The sequence below is a fragment of the Protomyctophum parallelum genome (assembly GCF_964188405.1).
Source record: "Protomyctophum parallelum genome assembly, chromosome: 1".
NCBI classification, from domain to species: Eukaryota; Metazoa; Chordata; class Actinopteri; order Myctophiformes; family Myctophidae; genus Protomyctophum; species Protomyctophum parallelum.
Genome location: NC_139697.1, coordinates 108593021 through 108607854, shown reverse-complemented (window position 1 = coordinate 108607854; position 14834 = coordinate 108593021).

Below are 14834 nucleotides of genomic sequence, written 5' to 3'. Positions count from 1 at the left end.
GCGCGAAGCCACATGTTGTGAGCTTGTAGATCGGCTATTTTAACTAGGCTATAGTTTGGGTGCCGGGGAGGGGAGACATCAAATTTTTATTTTTGGGTCACAGGCTAAAAAGGTTTGGGAAACACTGGTTTAGAAGAAAACCTCTTTATTGCATACGGACGGTAACTATTAATTTATTTCAGTAAGTGGACCCTGGCTATTTTAACCCATTTAGACCTGAGCTCGATTCGTCAAAATATCTTCTAAATCATGACAGTTTTCTGAAAAGTGTTTCTATGTCAGTGGTGCAACCTTTTTCATGTCAAGGACCCCCAGAATTATCTGTATTTGGCTGCGGAGCGGACACCCATCTGAAAATATGTTGTTCCAGCGAAAGCAAAGATTTGAGTTAAAGAACATTGGCTCTGAAAGAATATATTCAGCGAGCTTGTAGATCTGCTATTTTTCAACAGCTAAATAATAACATAATGCTTAACGCATTTAGACCTGAGGACGATTCTACAAATGCCTTGACATTGACATCCTGACATTTTTCTGAAAGACCCATTTTCATGTCAAGGACCCCCAAAAATATATGTAACTGGCCGCTGACCCCCATCTGAAAATATATTGTTCCAGGGACCCCCCCCCCCCCTCCCCCAGAAGCAAAGATTTGAGTTAAAAAAAACGTTCATTCTGAAAGAATATATATATTCAAAGATTTGCGCCACATTTATGGAGTTGGAACAACTAAGGTTCGGGAGGTTTGGCCAAGCAGAAGACAACCCACCTGCCTGCCATCTCCTCCCTTGCCAACCAATACTCCGCCCTTGCCAACCATGCCACCACTCACCCACTTCCAACTAGCCTGGCCACTCCTACGTCGCCCATTACCGTGGGTACTTAAACTCAACTGTCAAAAAGTGCCCTGTGCCAGTTTCTTGTAAACACGCACACCCACACGTTACCAGAGACAAAATCGTGTATTTTCCTCTGCCACCTAGCCACCTAGCCAGCTAACCACCAGCAACCAAACATGTCAGACCAAGGACTCGCGGTGCCTGATCTCAATATGTTGCTTCTTGCTCACGCCGAGGAGAACGACGACATTTTTCTCGGTACTCACCAGGATGTCGCCGATCCAAATGCCGTGCCCGACACGCCACCGAGCCAGCACGGCTCCAGGTCAGCAGCCGTGGCACTTCCTCGTCCCGCCGCGTCCAATCTCAACCGGACACCCCGGGAGTTTCGCGGGGATCCATCTCCCTCCCCAGCTCTCCAGCAAAACCGCCGCGGCGCCTCCTCGCACGGCACGAATGACTCGGCGCCGACGCTAATGTCGGATTGGACCGTCGTCGGTCTCCAGCGTGCACTCACCGCCAAAGGGATACCATTCACCAGAACCGCCAGGAAACAAAGCCTCTTCAACCTCCTCACCACCACCCGCACCGGCCAACGCAGCAACAGCAACAGCACCACAACAACACCACCAGCCGTCGCAGGTCCGTCGCGCCGACACGACGTCACGCGCCCAGGAAAAGACCAACAGGCGCCTGCTCGGCCGAGAGGCGGCGTTGTTGCGCGGCAGGCAGCTCCGCCACGTCGCGGGACAAGGAAGGCCGCCACACAACATCCCGCAGCCACCGTGACCTTCCAGAGGCAGCCGGTTTCACCAGACATCCACCCTCTCCACCCCCCCCCCCCCCCTGAAGGAGCTCCAGCCACCTCAGCTCTCTCCACCCCCCACACGGCCAGCTTTTTCCACCTACCTCACACCTCCCCATCACTATATCCTCCTGGTTCTTTCCCCCATGCCCAACCCGTTCCTCCCCCCCATTTCCAGCAGGCAGCAGCACCCCACCTCCACCCCCCCTTTCAGTACAATTATCAAGCCCCATCCCCCCTAGGTTTCCCCCCAGCCATCCCAGGTTTTCCCCCAGCAGCACCTAGCGCCCCACACACCAAGGTGTCTTCTCTCCCCCCCCACCCAGCGTTCCCCACCGCCCCCCCCCCTCCTTCTCCCTCTTCACAGCAACGCCAGCACCCATCCCGCCATCCGCCATCGCTCTCAACGCCCCTATGGTCCCCTCACACCTCCGTTCACAGATCTTACAAGGTACGGACATCGACCTCTCATCCCTCATACGCCCCTCCGCCAGCACAGCCCAACACCGGTCAGTAGATCTCGGAGGAATCGCCATCACCCTCCGAGATCTCTCCCCATCCACTTCCGCCGTCCTCACACCCACAGAGTTTGTACTAGCATTTTCAATATACAGAGACATTCTATGCACCTCATTCCCCTCCCGCCGCCAAGAACTGGACGATCATCTTTACATCTGCATGGACCTTTGCACACGGTTCGGAGGCAGCTTGTTTTACGAGTATCACCGTCAATTCTCCGCCAGGGCCGCCTCCAGACTACAACACTTCAACACCACCACCTACTGGGGCTCCCTCGAGCTGGAGTTATACTGCAGGATTTTTGCCGGTAAAACCTCTGAATCATGCAGTCTCTGCAACTGCCCCACTCATCCCACCACCCACTGCACCTTCAGAGCTCCAGAGCCCCGCCCCCACGCCGCACACCAAACCAGCTACGTCCCCCCCCCCCTACTGAGCGTCACCACCTCCAGCAAGGTCTTCCCCACCTCCTCCAAGGCCAAAGACAGGCGCGGCCGCCCGCTGGTGTTTGTCGGCAAACAAATGCTATGCAACAATTTCAATGAGGGAGGCTGCGAACTGTCGTCATGCAAATTGCTCCACATATGCACCTTCTGTGGCGGCTCCCACTCCCGCCCCATCTGCACTGACAAACAGGCAAAACACCTTTCTCCCCAACACCAACCCCCCACACCTTAACCCACACCAGCTCCATCCTCCGCACCGGCTATTCAGGCCCCTCACCAATGCCACGCTCGAAGCCAAGTTCACTGTTCGCTTTCTTTGGGTTCCCGCATCTCCAACACCTCCCTCAGCCCAATGAGCCCCTTTTAACCACTCACTCACCCGACACGCCCAGCACGCACGCCATCGGGTTCGTAACAACAGCGGTCCAGTCGCCATCCGCTCCTGGTTCCATTCCTACCTCCACCTGGTCCCCGCCGACCAGGACTCTCCTCGGAACACTCCTTCGGCTACCCCTCCAGAACTGGAGCCGCGTCACAGCTCCAACAAGGGAGTTCCCGACCACATAACCCAGACTCTCGGCCCGAAGGTCTTCCCAGGCCCATCACAGCTACGTCTGCTCCAACGCGCCCTCCACGACGCCCACCGTTCCAGGGTCTGGTAACTTTAGAACGATACTTTTGGGGTTTCTACTATATCACTCAGGCCCACGCCTCGACCCCTAAGCCAAAGTATCCGGGTCCGCCCCCTCGAACCTCGGGTCCCACTATGTATTCATCTAAGCCTTGGCCGTTCATGTCGTGCGTAATTCTGTGCCTCGCACTACACGCACCCATGGACGACCTTGCTGCTTCCCTATGTATTCCATGCCTGGTCGTTTATACTGCGCGTCCCATGCTCGCATGTCAGAGCGCACTCATAGACGATCATGCTGCTTCACTATGTATTCCAAGCCTTGGCCGTTCATGTCGTGCGTAATCTGTGCTTCGCACTCTATGCACCCATGGACGACCATGCTGCCTCACTAAGTATTCCAAGCCTTGGCCGTTTATACTACGCTCCCCATGCTTCGCATGAGGAGCACTCATAGACGACCATGCTGCTTCACTACGTATGCTGCTCCACTACGTATTCCAAGCCTGGCCGTTCATGTTCGTGCGTATTTCTGTGCCTCGCACCATACGCACCCATGGACGACCTTGCTGCCATGCATGGCCGTATATACTGCGCTCCCATGCTTCGCATGCCAGAGCGCACTCATAGACGACCATGCTGGCCCACCACGTTGTATGCAATGGATGTTTATGTTGTACAACCATACCCCGCTTTCTTACTCCATGCAATGGCATTCGTGACAGCAATGACCATTCTCCACCCTTGTTCAATAAACCATCTTAAAGGGTTCCCATGTCTGATGTTTGGTCTTTCCTAGTGAATCACAATTAAAAGAAAATAGCAGATCTACAAGCTCGTAGTGCGGCACTCGGTGCCGTGCTATGAGTAGTCAGACAGATATTTTGTGAAGCCACTAAGGAAATTGGGACTTCCTGAAAGTTCATATGGCGCTGTCATTGGGCCCAAAAAACCCATATCTCCATAGAGCTCCATATATTTGGGCCCAACTTCACCTAGACTGTATTACCTTAATAAACATGAATACTTTCTGCTTCCAGTCACTAGTTTAACGTCTCATTTCTCATGTCATAATATTATTATTATTATTATGAAAATTATGGTCCCATTTATTAAATAAATGACCATAAAGTCGCGTATGTTCTGAGGGGCGTGGCTACCGTTACAGTCCATGATCGGGAGCCACCCCCCGTTCAAGTCAAAATAAAAACCAACAAAGAAGAAGGGGGGAAGATCCGCCTCGTTGTCTGGGCCAGCCAATGGGCCAAACGGATCTACAAAGATGGCGATTTACAATTCAAGGACTGACTGGCTTCATCTTACGTCCATATCAGACCCGGAGAACGCTTTGTCCATATTTTCTTTTACAGTCTACTGTCTATGACCCAGGTAGAGCCTTGAGAAGCAGAGCTTCAACCTTGACTGTTCCACAACCAGAGGAGCTTCTCTACAGATGATAGCTTTAATGGAGTCTAATCACCACAACTCTGCATAACAACAGTGTTCTACAGAACAGGGGGGGGGGGGGGGGCACTGCACACAGTGGCCTCTCCAATATGGCACAGTGTATGTATCTATGTGGAAAAGCGCTGATTATCAAAACATAAAAATGTAATAGTAAATACTAAACAGTGCAGGCACACATCACGCAAGTGTGCCTGCACTGTCAGACCAGAAAAGAGAACACAGTCAACAGGAGAGGGCCTGAGGGGGCATAATTGGCACACAGCGCAGCCGAGAACACAATACAAAATATAACATTAACACTAGTGGCAGTACAGCAGCCAGTCTGGGGATAAAGTTTGCGTGCTTCTATCTGTTACTTCTCTGCCACAGTGCAGTTCAACATCAGCCATTCAGCCAGTCAATATGGACACAGCATAAGAGAGGTGATGGAGCAATCGGTGTAAAATAAATGTATGACAGCTATAATTTCAATAAACATGGTTATGACATGGCGTTGTAGACACTACGTGCAAGTGTAGGTTCTCCCGTAGTAGAAAGGACTGCAACAGAGAGCAGGTTTATCGAGCACTGATCCATTTCCGGTTGCCGTAGCTGACTGCCGTATCCGTCGTTGCTTAAAGTCGCTAATAGTGGGACACCGCTGAGAGCCACACACAGATGCAGATGCAGTTAGGTTCTTAATTAAGGGCGCGTTCTGAATGCAATGCAAACTAATAGGCGAGTGCGCTCCGGTACGCTTTGCAAAGGGAAGGAATGACTTCTGTCCGTCACAATAACCAATCCTACAGTTTGAATTATTTACACACAGAGCAAAAAATATGATATGGGGAAAACAATTGGAAAAAAAAAAAAAATCATTCTAATTCTAATTTGAATCGACTTGTGTTAATGAAATCGATGCAACGATGCATCGATTTTTAAATGAATGAGACGTTTTATTTGTATTTTACAAATGCGTGCGCTCGTGCATGCGTGCACAATTCAATTCAATTCAATTCAATTGGCTTCATTGGCATGAGAGAAAAGTGAACACTGCAGGATGTTTCAAGGGATATTTCACTTTCAAACATAGGTCTACCCCAGACAGTATTTAACCTGTCAATGATTCATTCAATATTTTGATATTTGATGTGCATTTTATCCTTATTACTTCAAACAAGATAAAAACAACAATTAATTGTCCCTCTAATTCTAGTTCATGAGGGGCTGTGTTTTTTCAATTATACCTTTTTATTTATTTATAGAAAGAAAATGCATGGCCCCTGCAGACGTGTTACAGTATTCAGTCACCTGAACCAAGGACGGATGTTTTAGATGAATCCATCATGGTATTCAAATTTGAGTTTGAAATTACAATTAGTGTTTGTAATTGAGGGGGCGTGTCTGATAAAATCAAAGTATGAATCGAGCGTCTCACGTGTTTGAAATGCCCCTTTAATGAGTCATGCTAATGACTGCTAATGATTTGTGGCCATATTTATTGTAAAGTGTTACCAAATAATGTATCTATCGTCACTGTCGGGAATAGCAATTGACAATATATAAAGTCACAATATCAATTTTGATGAGGCAGTGTGCATTATCTAAAATAGTTTTTTTTAACCCATTCTGACCGGGCACCCATTTTGGTGTCGGCATCATGTTATGCTTTAGCTATTGAAAAATAGCAGATCTACAAGCTCATATCGCGCCACTCGGTGGCAGGACTATAATAGTGAAATGAGACCTCATTTTAAATCTATACATTTACACTTAATACAATATTTGTTTTGATTTCTTTAGCACAATAGCCTATAAAAAAATACAACAAGGGGACATATAGAAAATAACATGGAATGCCTCTCTGCCTGCTTTGCACTCAGCATCAAGGGTTGGATTGGGGTATTGTCCAGGGGGCTTCTTCTACTCAACAGCCAGGAGAGTGGGTGTGTCAACTCTCACCCAGCAGGAGATTGGCTATTGTAAAGTTAAGCAGGAATGTGCATTTACCCAAACATCACAGAAGACTTCACAACTGTTTCTTGACCACGTCACCACAGTGCGTTTGCAAGGAGCTGCCAGCAAGAGGTTAGTTTGAGTGGCTCTGCTTCTATTTTATTTCTATTGGGTATTTTATTTTATTCTTTCCCTGTTTGTACGTTTAACTGCATGCCATTATCTCTTCCATGCTCTCTCCCTCTTTTCTTTGTTGCAAGCATATACTCCAGATTATTTGCATTTATAGTTACAGTATCACCCAGCATGACAACGGGTTATGAAATACACAATGATTATTTTTTAGGCCCCTTTACAGCAACTGACTGCAAATTATGCAATTTATTTCATAGACATTTTAGACAAAGGTTAGTTGACCTTGTGTAGGCCTGTAATTGTAACGACTCATGGACTTTTGTTGTTGTTTTTTAAAAGTTGCAATGTAGGACAACACTGTGACACATTTCAAAAATAGCCACAATTCTCAAAATGTAATTCTGATTTAAGTAGCATGTGATTTGAGCCCAGGGGTGGAGAGAGGGAGATATCCCCTTTTAGATTGCAGCTTTATCATGTTTTAGTACAGCAGAGGTACAAGAATGACAGAGCAGAGAGTGATTGGCATGTGACACAAGTCACAAGCCTCAATTGTACATGATTGGTTGATTTGTCAGGTTGTGTACATGTGAAATCAATACATGTGGAATCACAGCATGCATTCAGATACCAATACGCTTCTCTCAGATTCAATGTTTTTGTTTTCTCCTTTTAACACTGTAATAATGCTAATAATGGTTCTTTAGTGATTGTTTGTCACCATTGTAGAGGAGCAATGTTCAAATCTGCCCCAAGGGTTAAAAGGTGCAATTAATATGTAGGAATTGTGCATGAAACCTCTTTTGCCAGTATGACCTGGCCAAGATAGGGCCAAAGCATAATATGCTAATATGTCTTGTCTTGCTGCCTCTTCATCTCTCCCTCTGTCTTTCTCCGCCTCCCTCCACCCCAGATAGCCTATGGCATTCACTGTGATGGCCAATCCATCCAAACAGCACAGGAACCATCTCAATGCAGAACTGGATCAGCTGGCCAGTCTGCTGCCCTTCAATCCAGATGTGATCGAAAAAGCTGGATAAGTAAAGTTTTACATTATAATACTGATGCTTATCACACTTAGTATAAATGATTGAACTATGGGCACCGTCGGCGGGACGGTGCTGAAGTGGTTCTCCTCCTACCTCTCTGACCGGACCTACCAGGTTTCTTGGAAAGGTTTGCCATCATCCCCCCGTAACCTCCAAACTGGGGTCCCAAACTGGGGTCCCACAGGGATCTGTACTTGGTCCCCTCCTTTTCTCACATGTACACTAAATCCCTTGGCTTTCTCTGCTCACAATATATCCTATCACTGCTATGCCGATGAGTCACACACAACTGTTTCTATCCTTCCCCCCCTCTGCCACCCAGGTGGAAGAGCACATCACTGCATGCCTGGCTGACACCTCACAGTGGTTGTCTTCCAACCACCTCAAGCTGAACCCAGACAAGACTGAGCTTCTGTTCTTCCCAACTAAGTCCTGCCCTATGCGGGAGCCAACTATCTCCGTAGACAACGCCATGGTAACGTCTGTCCCGACAGCCAGGAACCTTGGTATTGTCCTGGAGAGTCAGCTCTCGTTCAAAACACACATCACAACAGTCACTCGATCCTGTAGGTTTACAATCTATAACATACAACGAATTAGACCGTTCCTCACCCAGGAGTCAGCCCAGCTCCTATCCAGACAACAGTCTTGTCAAAACTTGACTATTGTAACTCCCTCCTTACTGGCCTACTGGCATGTGCACTTAAGCCTCTCACACTGATCTAAAATGCCGCAGCTCGCTTGGTCTTCAACCAGCCAAAGTTCTCACACGTCTCCCCCCTTCTCCGATCCCTCCATTGGCTCCCGGTCGCTGCCCGCACAGAATACAAAACTCTGATGCTGGCATTCAAAGCAACCAAAGGTATGGCTCCCCCATATCTCACAAGTATGATCTAACCCTATACAAACCCTCCCACGCACTCCGATCAGCCAACGCAGGGAAGCTGGAGGTACCTTCACTAAAAACGCCGGGACAACGCTCCACACGTCCCAGACTCTTCTCCCTTCTGGCTCCAAAACTATGTGTAGCAGGGGGCACTTTTGAGGGAATAATAATAAAATATACTTAATGCCTACTAAACTACGCCACCTTTTTCTAGAGGGTCCTCTTTAACAATAGAAAGCACAGGTTCGTGTGACCAAGGTTGAGCATGGAAATAAGACTTATTGGGATTTCAAACAAGGACATTTTATTCTCTTTTCGTTTTGTACACATAGTTAGTTCTTTTAAAATACTGATATTAAAAGTCATCATATAAACCACCAAGACATACTATAGCCTACTGTACCATACACTTGGCTGGCGTACCGGAGGAGGAGCACAGCAGCATGGAATAAGGGCATTTCTATACTAATTCACCAGGCAGCCAGTGTGCTGATACATTTAGGAAACGCCATGCCTTCAAACTCTTGTCCTCCTCAGATACGTCAACCTTACAGCAAGCTAGGGGATCCCCTGAATGAAAGCAGCCCAGCGCTTTTAAACCTGTCTGCCAATAAACCCCACCCTTAATTTGAAACAAGGAGCACCTGGCTGATGTTGCCATAGTAACAGGTCTACCTGGTTACATATGGATATATATATATATATATAGCCTATATATGTATACAATAAGATTCGTTTAGAAAGGTGCAATTTATCTAATGCAGTTGTGCTTGTAGCAACAACACAATGCTGTTGCTTAAAGTTTAATTCAAGTTTTAAGTCAATTGAAATTGTGCCGTTGCACAAGATGAAGGCATAGGTCAATAGCGTGTGCGTATGTCTGCCAGGGGGTTCAGTGCAATCTCTCTCCCACAAACACAACCCATTTTTGGCGGGAACCCCTTTTGGTGTTAGCATCATGTCATGCTTTAGCTATTTAAGAATAGCAGATCTACAAGCTCATAGCGCACCACCGAGTGGCGCGCTATACGAGCTTGTATAGGTCTGCTATTTCTTTTTAATCGAAACAGCTTTTTCAAAAAACTGTCAGGATGTAGAAGTCATTTTTAGAATCTGATCTCAGGTCAGAATGGTTTAAGTTACTGCGACTAAGACTAGAGTACATTTGCTGTCAATAATCAGCAGTGTGTCCCGGGCCGTGGCTGAGCGGTCCATGCACAGAGGCCGGTAATCCAGCCTGACGGCCAATATATTTTCACACTCACTCCAGAGGGTCACTATATATTTCCACACTCACTCCAGAGGGCCACTATATATTTCCACACTCACTCCAGAGGGCCACTATATATTTCCACACTCACTCCAGAGGGCCACTATATTTCCACACTCACTCCGAGTCCAGAGGGCCACTATAGTTCCACACTCACTCCAGAGGGACACTATAGTTCCACATAGGTCCACACTCACTCCAGAGGGCCACTATAGACCGATTCACAGAGGGTTTCCTGGGTGCGGCCATTACTGAGGTGTACCATTAAGCGCAACAGCACTGATTAGCTACACCTGGCCTACGGAGCACCTGCTCCATGGAACACCTCAGTAATGGCCACGCCCAGAGCACCCCTCTGTGAATCGGTATAGTTCCACAATCCACATGCACTCAAGAGAGCGACTATAGTTCCACACTCACTCCAGAGGGCCACTATAGTTCCACACTCACTCCAGAGGGCCACTATATAGTTCCACACTCACTCCAGAGGGCCACTATAGTTCCACACTCACTCCAGAGGGCCACTATATAGTTCCACACTCACTCCAGAGGGCCACTATAGTTCCACATGCACTCCACATTAAGCTACAATTACAATTTACCATTTAGGCATTTAGCAGACGCTCTTAATCCAGAGCGACTTACATTAAGCAATAAGAAAAAGCATAGCATACATCACATATATAAAAAAGTAGTTATCATGAAACATCCATAAGCTAAGAACGTAACAGTGGAGTATACATATCATGAAACTATATATGTAAACTATACATACTATACAACTATACATACTATACTATATTATATATTATACATGTTTAAGCTCACATCTAATCATTTTCAACAACAAAAAATGTGAAAAAGTGTGTGTCAAAAGAAGTTGCACACTAAATGGAAAGGGGGGAGGGGGGTGTCAGTGTGGTAAAATGCATGCAGGCATAGCCAAATAACCACAGAGGAAGAGTTTGAAGGGTTGCTATGGTGGTGAGCGCATGCACACACACACACACACACACACACACACACACACACACACACACACACACACACACACACACACACACACACACACACACACACACACACACACACACACACACACAAACCTGCTCCATATAGTTCCAGCATTACTGGAGGTCTCATGTCTTTGAACTGACATCAGCACACAATACTGCTGTCTGCTGCACATAGTACTGGTTAAAGGTGTTTTATGATCTTTAGGGTCATCCAAATAACATATTCAAAATGGATTATTATATAATTTGTGGATAATGGTCAATTCAGTTGCTGAAAGTTGGGTACCAAAAATAAATACATTCTAATTCAAATTATGCTTTAAGTAGCATGTGACGTGTGAAACTATAGGGGTTATTCATGATTCTGAATCCACTCCAAGCATTACATATAAAAAACACTCCTTGACCTAAAAACGTTATTTTTGCGTCATTTTTGCCTTATATAGGAATTAGGATGTTAATGGTACTCATCTTTCAACCACTGAATTGACCATGATCCACGATTTATATAATAATCTATTTTTGAGGGACGCTAGCCCCTCCTATACACAGGTTTAATGTTTGTCTTTAGTTCAATGTTTGTTTTGTAAACGCAAACGACAATGAAGGGAACATTTACGTCATAATGTGTCATTCACGTCATATTGTCTCTTTATGGTTTAATGGCGTTTAATGTTTGTGCTGGCACCGTTTGTTTTACATCAACATTACATCACCTAATCAACATGAGTTAGACTTTAATATATTAGCGCACCTCACTTCACATTATAACCTTGAACGATTACGATTGCAATTCATTTTGGGCCACGCCCCTTAATCAACACACTGAAAACAGCCCCTCCCCTCTTTAAAATATATATGTATTATTATTTATTAATTACCAATAAAATCAATGTGTTTTGGGAAAAAAAAAGAATGCCGTGAATGTTATCTTTTTTTTAAATAAAATTGCCTGCCTCTGTCTGTCTTTCCCTCTCTCTCTCTCTCTCTCTCTCTCTCTCTCTGGAACCCGGGGTCGGCAACCTTTTTGACATGAAGCGTCATGTTTTTATTTCCTTGATAAGTTTATGAAATCACATCAACATAGAAAATATCCAACATATTTTGATTGTCCAGATACAGGACATAACCTTTCTTTATTTATTTATTTCTTTCCACATCAGGATGTATTGATCAAACTCAGAGCAATTGAATGTATAATTATGTGCAGGATGTAATCTACATACAGATGTGATGAACTTACATTTAATTGACTGCATTTTAGTTTTATATTCAATTCTAAAATAAGAAAATCCTCTCTTTTCACATATATACAGTATGCCAGTGTGCCAGTGATCCCCCTCCCTGTGCCAGTGTCACCGTGTCTGAGGTTGCCCAGCCCTGCACTAGTTCCATCAGCAGCAATATAACGAGAGATAACACTAAACTAGTTTTTTGGGGCTTGTTTATGCATTTATTGACAGGACAGTAGGTTGACAGGAAATGGGGAGAGAGATGGGGTGTGACACGCTATTTCCACACTCACTCCAAAAGGGCCACTATATTTTAACACTCACTCCAGAGGGTCACTTTTTATTTTATTTTTCCAAAAATGAGTTAATAGCACAGGCAGACTCGTATACTACTAGAGCATGTCTTAATTGACATGTAAATATGAAATAAATGCTTAAACATGTATAGCTAGGTTTTAAACCTTTCAAACCTGTTTTCTCAACTTGCTGTTTTCTGCAAGACATTACTCTATAAGCCATATCTCCAAAACTGGTGGGTCAAACTGAACAACCAAAAAAAAAAACGAAAATCCAATGGCAGTCCCTCAGTCAAATTTAGTCACGTATTTTCAGTCCAGAGGGCCACTATAGTTCCACACTCACTCCAAAGGGCCACTATATTTTAACACTCACTCCAGGGGGTCACTATAGTTCCACTCACTCCAGAGGGCCACTATAGTTCCACACTCACTCCAGAGGGCCACTATAGTTCCACACTCACTCCAGAGGGCCACTATAGTTCCACACTCACTCCAGAGGGCCACTATAGTTCCACACTCACTCCAGAGCAGGGGGGCAGTCAGCCAGATATTTCGTGAAGCCTCATTTGAAATCGGTAGTTCATATAATGGCCTGTTGTGGCGCTGGACTGGACCCAAAAAGCCCCATAGCTCCATAGAGGCCCATGTATTTTGGCCCAACTTCACCTAGACTGTATTACCTTAATACACATGGTCATGAATACTTTCTTCTTCCAGTCACTAGTTTAAAGTCTCATTTCTAATGTCATAATATTCTTTTTGGAAAATTATGGTCCCATTAATTAAAAAAATTACCATAAAGTCGCGTATGTTCTGAGGGGCGTGGCTACCGTTACAGTCTATGATCGGGATTCCCCTCCCACTCAAGAGTCTTCTCCTCCCACTCGAGTCAAAATAAAAACCAACGGAGAAGAAGGAGCCAGCCAATGGCCAGCTGGTACCAAAAGATGGCGACTTACATCAGGAATTAGCATATTATTACAGGCTTCATTTTACGTTCATGTTAGACCCGGGGAACGCTTTGTCCATATTTTTTACAGTCTATGCTCCAGAGGGCCACATTGCATAATAGTGCATTTCTAATGCCAGGTCATTATTGGTCTGTGAGCAGGTTGTGGACAACCTGACAGCTCAGGTCAGAATGGAACAACAAGTCAAAGAATTTTGACCAAAAAACACAAACCACAGAGTGATAAAAAGAGCATCATCAATCATTTAAAACCAACAATCATTAAAATACAATCCTACCTGCACGCCACAACAAGAGGAACAGCATCAGGATTCCACCCATTCCTGTCAGTCCCATTGGAGTCTGGACCGGATTCACAGTAGTCTGGACCGGATTCACAGGAGTCTGGACCGGATTCACAGGAGTCTCGAACGGATTCACAGGAGTCTGGACTGACTGATTGACTGACTGACTGACTGACTGACTATAAACTGACTGACTGACTGATGAACAAACTGGCTGGCTGACAAACAAATCGTCTGGCTGGCCGAATGGCCGGCTGGCCAGCTGGCTGGCTGACTGACTGAGTGACTGACTGACTGACTATAAACTGACTGACTGAGTGACTGACTGACTATAGACTGACTGACTGACTATAAACTTATTGATTGACTGACTATAAACTGACTGACTGACCGACTGACTATAAACTGACTGACTGACTGACTGACTGACTGACTATATACTGACTGACTGACTGACTGACTATAAACTGACTGACTGACTGACTATAAACTGACTGACTGACTGACTATAAACTGACTGACTGACTGACTATATACTTACTGACTGACTGACTGACTGACTATAAACTGACTGACTGACTGACTGACTGACTATAAACTGACTGACTGACTGACTGACTATAAACTGACTGACTGACTGACTATATACTTACTGACTGACTGACTGACTGACTATAAACTGACTGACTGACTATAAACTGACTGACTGACTATAAACTGACTGAGACTGACTGACTGACTATAAACTGACTGACTGACTGACTGACTGACTGACTGACTGATGAACAAACTGGCTGGCTGACAAACAAATCGTCTGGCTGGCCGAATGGCCGGCTGGCCGGCCGGCTGGCTGGCTGGCCGGCTGGCTGGCTGGCTGGCTGGCTGGCTGGCTGACGGACGGACGGACGGACGGACGGACGGACGGACGGACGGACGGACGGGCTGGCTGGCTGGCTGGCTGGCTGGCTGGCTGGCTGACGGACGGGCTGGCTGAGACTGATTGGAGTCTGAACTAACTGTCACACAAGTAGACGAGTCGTCCCTTATATCT